The sequence below is a fragment of the Akebia trifoliata genome, chromosome 9, assembly GCF_017979445.1.
Source record: "Akebia trifoliata isolate Shusen 1 chromosome 9, ASM1797944v1, whole genome shotgun sequence".
In the NCBI taxonomy this organism is placed as follows: Eukaryota; Viridiplantae; Streptophyta; class Magnoliopsida; order Ranunculales; family Lardizabalaceae; genus Akebia; species Akebia trifoliata.
Window position 1 is genome coordinate 12,077,419 of NC_141383.1, and position 9,033 is coordinate 12,086,451.

Here is a 9,033-nt window from a genome sequence, read left to right on the forward strand (position 1 = left end):
CATTATATGAGGTCCATCCCATTTCGGATCGAACTTCTTTCCAGAATGGTGTGAGAGGATGATTGGTCGTTGCACAGCGATAACTAAATCGCCAACTTGAAAAGAACGTGGTCAAACTTTCTCACTAAATGCATATGATAGACGAGCTTGGTAACACTCTAGTCGTTGTTGTGCTCCCAATTTCATTTCGTCCAATGCATCGAGTTCAGCTAGACGTAATTTGGCATTCTCGTCGCAAGTTAGACCTTCTTAGATTGTAATCCTTAATGAAGGTATCTAACATTCCAAAGGGAGAACCACTTCAACTCCATAAACCAATGAGTAGGGTATGGCTTGCGTGGCGGTACGGTATGAGGTTCTGTTTGCCCACAGTGCTTCTCCAATTCGTTCATGTCAATCTTTTTTCGATTTTGAGATAACCTTCTCAAGAAGCTTGTAAAGAGTTTTGTTGAAGGCTTCGACGAGTCCATTTTCTGCAGCGTTGTACATTGTAGAACACTTATGTTTAATGTTAAACTTAATGCAGAATTGATCTATCAGCGTATTGCTAAAAGATTTCCCATTATCTGTCATGATATATCGTGGAATGCCATAGCGGAAGACGATATTATTTTTGATGAAGTCAACTACCATTTCTTTCTTGACCTCTCGAAGGGGAACTACTTCAGTCCACTTAGAAAAGTATATGTTGCAGCGAGGATATAGAGATGTTGTCTTGAAGATTTTGGGAGTGATATAACGACATCAAGTCCCCAACCATCAAAGGGTCAAGATGAGATTGTAGGATGCAATGGCTCCAGTGGTTGACGAATGAAATCACCATGAAATTGGCAAGTTTTACACCTTTTTGCATAGTCTAAAGAATCTTTCACCATAGTAGGCCAGTAGAATCCCATCCTATTCAGACTATGATGGAGTTTCGGCCCTGATTGATGTGAATCGCACACTCCAGAGTGTGCTTTTTCTAAAGCATCTCAAATTTCACCATCTCCGAAACATCTCATTAAGATGTCGCCGAAAGAGCGATGATATAACTTATCATTAAAATATAAAAATCGAGGTGCCTTACGATGTATTTCGATTATGTGTTTTAGGTTGTCTGGCAGCTTCCCATGCTGTAATAAGTGGTTGTCCCCAATCTTTGACTTCGGTTACTTCGACGATGTTCGCTTCGCGTGATTGACAATTTTCCTTTATCAAAAGAGGTAGTACCTGGTAGATAGGGATACGCATTGTCTCTCTTTCTAGCATAGCCAAACTTGCAGCAAGACTAGCTAAAGCGTCAGCCTACTTGTTTTCGACTCTTGGTATGTACTTGATGATGACGTCTTCAAACTGACTTAGAAGTTGTGTAGCATACTGGTGATAAGGTACCAACTCATATTTTCGAACATCATACTCTGTTGAGAGTTGATTGATGACAAGCTGTGAGTCCCCATACACATAGAGTTGATGTAGCTTCATTTCTAACCCGAGTTCTAAACCAATGATTAGAGATTGATATTTTGCAACATTGTTTGAACATAATTTTGTCTATAAGCAAACGAGAACTGTAATGACCTGAAATCCTAAAATGTATCTCGAGGAAAGAATTTTAGATCCGTGCATTGATTTAAAAGTTATCAAATCCTCGAGTTTCGCATTTGATATTTTCCCAGTAGGTAAACGACACCTTAGAGACGTAATTTGAGGAAACCGATCATACTATTAGATTCGTGTCGAAAAATCACCCAAAATAGAGTATAAGTTTGTCCAATTCGACATTCAGGAAAAACAATTCTCAAAATGCCAAGTATGTCCCAACTTAAGTGATATAATATCTAAATTCTATTAGAAAAATCAGATTTTTCTTATTCTCCTCTCCAAACAAATCTCAACCCTTTTCCTTCAATATTTGAAACTCAGATCTACACTAAACGAGAACGATCCGAGCTTAGGCGCAAAAAGGAAAGTTGTTCCTCTCGCCGAGGGTTACGCGTAGATGCAAAGAAATCCGATTTTCGTTGGAAGAAAATTTAAGAGATTGGTCGGAGGCAATTTTAAAGTTCGTTCAACCGTTGAAATTAGCTTGAGGTAGGTTGCCTTCCCTTCTACCTTCTAGTTATGTGATAATTTCATAAAAAATCCATATGATTATTGATAAATCGATTGTTTCATTAAGTTTATACATATTTGAACAATTTGAATCATGTTTACATGCTTAGTTATGATTGGTTTTAGTTCATTTGATGTAATATAAGCATTTTATAGTTAATATGATATTTGGATCGAGTTTGGTCGAGTTTCGACGAAAAATCAGCAATTCAGAAAAGTATCCGAATGTTGAGTTTGGTTCTAATTTGTTTTGTGTTGCTTCCATATAGTATGTATACCCATTTCCTACATTTATTTAATTAAAACTAATTAAGTATTACTTTAAGTTCTTTAATAAATAAATAAATAGTTCGTTTTCAATTTCGACTTTGAAAAAAAAAATTATTTTTCAACACTTAGTTAAATTTTCATAGATTTTTAGCTTATGGTTCTATCTTTGTTTTTGAGTCTCTCGACTCAACCAAAACCATCGAATGGAATTGGTTGATGCTTTATGGATTTCGAATTACTTTAAAAGTAAAATTACTTTAATAGATATGTAGGAAATTAGATGATAGATTGATCGATTTAATTGATGGATGGATAGAGAGAACGTATGTTCTCGACTGATTGATGGGACAGTGCCTCCAATTCTACGTAGTGGCCATGCCACGTAAAACGTGATAGATAGATAGAGGGATGAGATGGTTGATGGATGGAAATGACAGATAACTGTCACTGGAAGGCACTACCAGACTTTGTTTGTATTTTCGATTAAAAAGAAATGATATATTATATACAAAATAAATTATTTTGTTTACCAGTAAAGGTTTGTAGAAAACCCATAAAGAGTGACGCGTTGCTGTGTATCCGGAAGCGACGAGTCAATCTAGGATAACACTAGATGTCATATGCTCTTCGGTAGTATGGGATACCTTAGAGCATATTACAGCTTATGAAATCCGGGAATTTCTCCTACTTATTTTCTAGGGAACGTTGTGTGTAAAGGCGGTCTCTGTATAGTGTAGAGATAGGCGGGGTTCACATGCATTGCCTCTTGATAGGCTTCGACGCGAGGGGTCTCTTGGGCTAGTTAGTGATCACTTTTAGTCTGTAGTCGTCAAACGGTCGACCTCACCGTTAGTTGAACTCGGTATTGGGTTCTTGGTCAATGGCCAGTCTGAGCCGGATAAATGGTCATCCAACCGTGGTATGCTAGACCGGCCACAAAATCAGATTATAACGATGGGATTCCACATCGGAGGTTAAGTTTGGAATATCGTATTGCCATAGCCGAGGCGGTTATATCGGCGTGTTCCTCTACTCTCTTATCGATTGCACCGCCGTGTTTTTATTATGTATCTTTTTCTTATTTTGTAATGATTGATAGATGTTTTCATTTAAAAGATGCATATGTTACTTTAAATGATAGAAATGATAGGTTGAAATTATTTAACTGTTTATTGAATATGCTTAGACATTTATCATATGTTACATTATGAAAAACTTACATTATTTAACTGTTCAACTGATTACTCGTGCATGTATGACTCGTTGTTAGACGGCGTTCATCCTGCTGAGTAATATTCCCCTGTTACTCACCCTATCCTTTCCCTTTCAGATTATTCAACTTTTGAAGAACCGTTCTTTGAGGAGTCTTTTGAGGAGGTCCTTGAGGAGGATCAGATTGATGTCTTGTCGCCGCCATGTCTTTGAGGACTAGTAGAGGATCTTAGCGGTTTTTTGTTATAGATAAGAAACATGGTAGTTTAGAAATTTTTGTAACCTGATGAATTATGAGATTAAAGATCTTGACTTATATCAGTGTTTGTCGATTTCTTCTGTTTACTCTAGACTCTCGTATAGATGTTAGTTAAATGTTTATTCCGCTGCGTATATTTTCTTTTCATAAGTATTATTATTTATGAATGTTCTGTCAGATTGTGTGATTGATTACCTCACACCTCGAGATTCTAACCGATGAATCATAGGGATTCGTGTTGGGATTTCGGGGCGTGACAAGAACGGAAATACCTCATTTTGTGGGGTGATAAAAATTACACCTGCCCCCATTCTATCTTTTCTAGCTACGCCATCAAAGAACATTCTCCAAGTTGGAAGCACATCAATAGAGAATACTTCATCAGGTAAGTCGTGAGACAATTTCCATTCAGTTGGAATGGGATAATCGACAAGAAAGTCAGCTAATGCTTGTCCTTTTACAGCCTTTTGAAGGATGTAATTAATCTTGAATTCTAATAAGAGAAGGGCCCATTTGGCTAGTCTTCCCGACAAGACTTGCCTTGTCATGATGTACTTGAGTGGATTAGCTTGCACAGTGAGTCGAATTGTGTGTGATAACATGTAATTCTAAAGTTTCTTTGTGGCAAAGATGAGCGCTAAACAAGTATTCTCAATGGGTGAATAGTTTACTTCTGCTCCAACAAGAGTTCGACTCAAGTAGTAGAGTGCACCTTATTTTCCTTTGACATTTTCTTGAGCCAAGAATGCTCCTAGTGACATTTCTTGTACACTAATATAGAGAATCAGTGGCTTCTCAGGAATTGGTGTAGAAAGAACAGGAGGGTTGAGAAGATACTCCTTGATACTTTTAAGAGTATTTTCACAAGTTTCATCCCATTCAAATGATGTATATTTCTTTATCAATCGACGAAGGGATGACAACTCCCAGTTAAGTTTGAAATAAATCTATGAATGTAAGCAAGTCGGCCTTGTAGACTTTTGAGTTCATGAATGTTCTTTGGTGCTGACATCTTTTGAATGGCTTCAATCTTGTTTCGATCGATTTCAATACCACGATGCCGAACCACGAATCCCAAAAATTTACCCGAGATAACTCCAAAAGCGTATTTTAATGGATTCATCTTGAGCTGGTACCATCGTAATCTATCGAAGGTATCACGTAGATGTTGTAAGTGATCTTCTCTTTTCTTAGATTTTACTACTAGGTCATCAATGTAACATTCGACCTTGTCATGTAGCATATTATCAAAGATCTTTCGCATGGCTCGTTGGTAAGTAGCACCGGCATTCTTAAGTCCAAAAAGCATAACTTTGTAATAATATATACCTTTTGGGGTACGAAAGGCCGTGAGTTCCTCATCTTTTGGTGACATTCGAACTTGATTATAGCCAGAAGATCCATCCATGAAAGACAAAGCTTCATATCCTGTAGTTGCATCAACCATAAGTTCTATGATTAGAAGCGAAAAATAATATTTTGGACACACATTATTGAAGTTGCGAAAATCTACATACATTCGAATATGTCCATTCTTCTATCTTATCGGAACTATGTTAAAAATCCAAGTTGGATACTTTACTTCTCGGATGAAGTTAGCTTCTATCAACTTGTTGACCTCTATTTCAATCTGTGATACCAACTCTGGCCGAAAACGATGTTGTGCTTATTTTATTAGGCGAACTTCGTGTTTAACTGCGAGCTAATGAACAACGATCTTGGGGTCAAGTCCTGACATTTCTTTGTAAGTCCAAGCAAAGATATATTTGTATTCTTGTAGCAACTTGAGGTACTCGTATTCTTTATGCTGGTTTAGAAGAGTACTAACGAACGTGGGTCGTGGCTCTTTAATTGTCTCAGGATTTATTTCTTTCAAGTCGTCGACAATGGCTTGTCCTCTTTCTTCAAAGACCGGTGGAGCATTTTCGAGTTCTTTATCTGACGACGTAGAATCTTCTTCAGGGAATTCTTCAATGGTAATGTGATTTACATAAACAATATCTTCAGAATTGTTTATCCCCGTAGTTGAAGCTTGACTGTCGCTCGTTTGATTTGTGAGGATAATTGTACGTCGCTTCACAACTAACGCATCTGATATCAAAACTTCCAAAGTTGCTTGTCATTTCATGCAAGATGGAATAGTACTATGCTCCACATGTTTATTTCTTTACTTAGCTCTACGTCGTGATTCTCTTCGTATTTTTACTCCAACATTTTGACCAAGTCTAGATAGAGCAAACGCATGAGATTTATGAATTTGTACATCATGATGATCATCTAAAGCACCCAGTCGATCAAATACCGACGTAGTCGAGATGTAACTACCAATTCGATCTGTCCGTGGAACTGGTGTTTTTATAGACTCATCAATGACTTCTACTATAGTATGTTGTAAAGCAGCCGTCTTCATCTTAAAAATTTTGATTAGAGTTTTTGGTGTATATCCTAGCCCCACTCGTGTGAATGAAACTTTTTTTCTAGCTCGAACAAGTTTGACTTGTGTTGTAGTTAAACTATGAATTTGATCAGTTAGTAGTAGTTCACCCAATCGTATGGGTTCACCTTTTTCGTAATCGATAGTTTTGAATAACTTTGAAGTTTTAGGACCGAACCAACTTTTAGACTCAACCTCTGCGATGTTGTTCGTGATTGATGTAGCTGGGATAATACTTTTCACAGGTGTCCTTATGACGTAAGATTTTTGAAGTGGTGTAACTGGTAGGATTAACTCTTCTTTCAGTATCTCCAATTCGACTTTAGAGACAGAAGGCTTGGTCTTTGAAGAAATCTCTTCGAAAGGTGATTGTCCTGGCTTTCGTCGCGATTGTGGCACGTAGCGAAGCATTGGGGTTGGCAACACAACTGTAGATGACGCGTCCACTATTGATTGACTCACCTTAATCCGTTGAGTTTCTGGTTCTTGCTTCTTTACTTGTTCTTTCTGAAGCTGAGGACCAGAAATCTTCTCGGCATCATTCATAGTATGCTTTCCTTTGTCAGGTTTTTGCTTATTAGAAGGGGGGTATCGATACTGGAAGTTCTTCTTGAATGACGTCGCCTCGAAAATAAAATTTTGCATTAGCAAAATGTGTTTCTGCCTTGTCAAATGGTTGATCTTCGGCTATTACACGTTTCTGTACACCATCTTGGTAATACTTGAAACACTGGTGTAACGTGGATGGTACTACTCCAATTTCATGGAGTCACGATCGAACAAGAAGTAAGTGATATGAAGTTTTCCAAGGAGAGGTTACCCTCAAGGATCTAGATACTTTGACAAAATGTCGAATTAGGCTGCAAAATGGACTGTCACTAGCTTTGGCATTTAGATGTTGCACTATCTACCACAATAGATTGGGTATCTAGTTTGCTTCCACCTTCTGCCAAAGAGGGGCATCTTTAGACACCCCATTTTTTCATCTACCTAATTCGACAATTCGTTACCCGGTTTTGGTGGATTCCTAATGATGAATATAAAAGAACTCGAAGGCATGTGAGTACTGCTTGATTCCTTATGTTTCTAGTTTACTTTCATCCCCTTACTCATCATAACTCGACATAGAAGTTTACGCACGCTTAGGATCGCTACATCTTACACCTGACTTAGCAAGCACGTACGCATAGGTTCATTACACAATTCGATAACTTAGAGACCTCGCTACGCTAGAAAAATATAACTTCAGAACTTAGAAATACTCACACAGTGACTGAAAGAAACCTCACGCTGAAATTCCTAAAAAGTTGTAGAAACTACAAAAATGATGAAAATACCCTTCATAAATTTTGGATGTCCGAAAAGTCTCGAAAGTACCTCCATTGTACTCAGAATGTGATTTTGAGTCTAACGGGACCCAAATCGATGAAAACAGAGAAATTTATAAAAATTTGTAAAAAAATCATCAAAATGACGAAAATATCCTTCATATACCTCGGACCTCCGAAAAATCTCGAAAGTACCTCCATTGCACTCAGAATATGATTTCGAGTCTAACGAGACCCAAATCGATGAAAACAGAGAAGTTCGAGAAAAATCTGTAAAAATGGTCAAAAGATCAAAATACCCCCTCAATATTCAACTCTACAATTTAGAGATCCCGATCCCTAGGACAATGTAAATCGAAACCCAATCTAAACTAAAAATAAAATTAAAATTAAAATTAAACAATTCAAATTAAAAAATCCAAACAATTAAAATTAAAATCAAACAATTAAAATTAAAACCGAACAATTAAATCCAATCAAAAATATTTTTCAAATTAGAAATAATAATAATAAAAATTCGATCAACCAAAATAAAAATTTCAAGTAATCAACCATCAATATTAAACTCAAATTCTATCAATAAATTTAAAATTTAAAATCGAACCCAATCTAAAATCAAATTAAAACTCAAAACTTAACCAATCGAAATCCAATCAACCGACCAATTAAAAATTAAAATCAATTTAAGTTTCAAATTAAAATGCAAATTAATCAACTCGTTCAAAATTTAAATAAAAAATTAAATTCAAATTAAACAATTAAAACTCAAATTAAAATGAAATTGAAAATCACTCAAACAATTAAAATATAAAAATAAAATTAAAATCGAACGATCAACCAATCGAAACAAAATAAAATCGACCAATAACCAATATTACTATCAAAATTTAAATTAAATTTTAATCTAACAATTTTAATCCAAAATTTAAAACCAAACACAAATTGAAATTTAATTTAAAACATAAAAGTTAAATCAAATGTCAACGAATCCAAAATTGAACTAAATAATAATAATAAAATTCAACCAATCACAACTCATTAACGAGAAATTACCGTAGTACGAGTAGCATGGGATCACCACCTCTCCTTCTCTAAAATAAAAAAAATTAAAAAGAGTGAGAGAGAGAATAAAACGTGGGCACTCTCCAACTCCCCCATCTTCTTCTCCAACTTCTCTAACTCCTCCTCATAACCACCCATGTTTTCCTCTCACTCTCCCATTTCTCCCATCTTTCCCTCTCTCCCTCTCTCCCTCTCTTATGATTTTTGGGGAGAACCACTATAAAAGGAAAAGGCAAGGGACCATTGAAGGGGGACTCGAGTCGACGTTTTTTTTACTACCCTCCATAACCAAAAAACCTGCAACTTTCCATCTTCTTCCACCCCCATTAAAAATTCAGCAACTTCCCCATTAAAAATTCTTCAACTTTCCATCT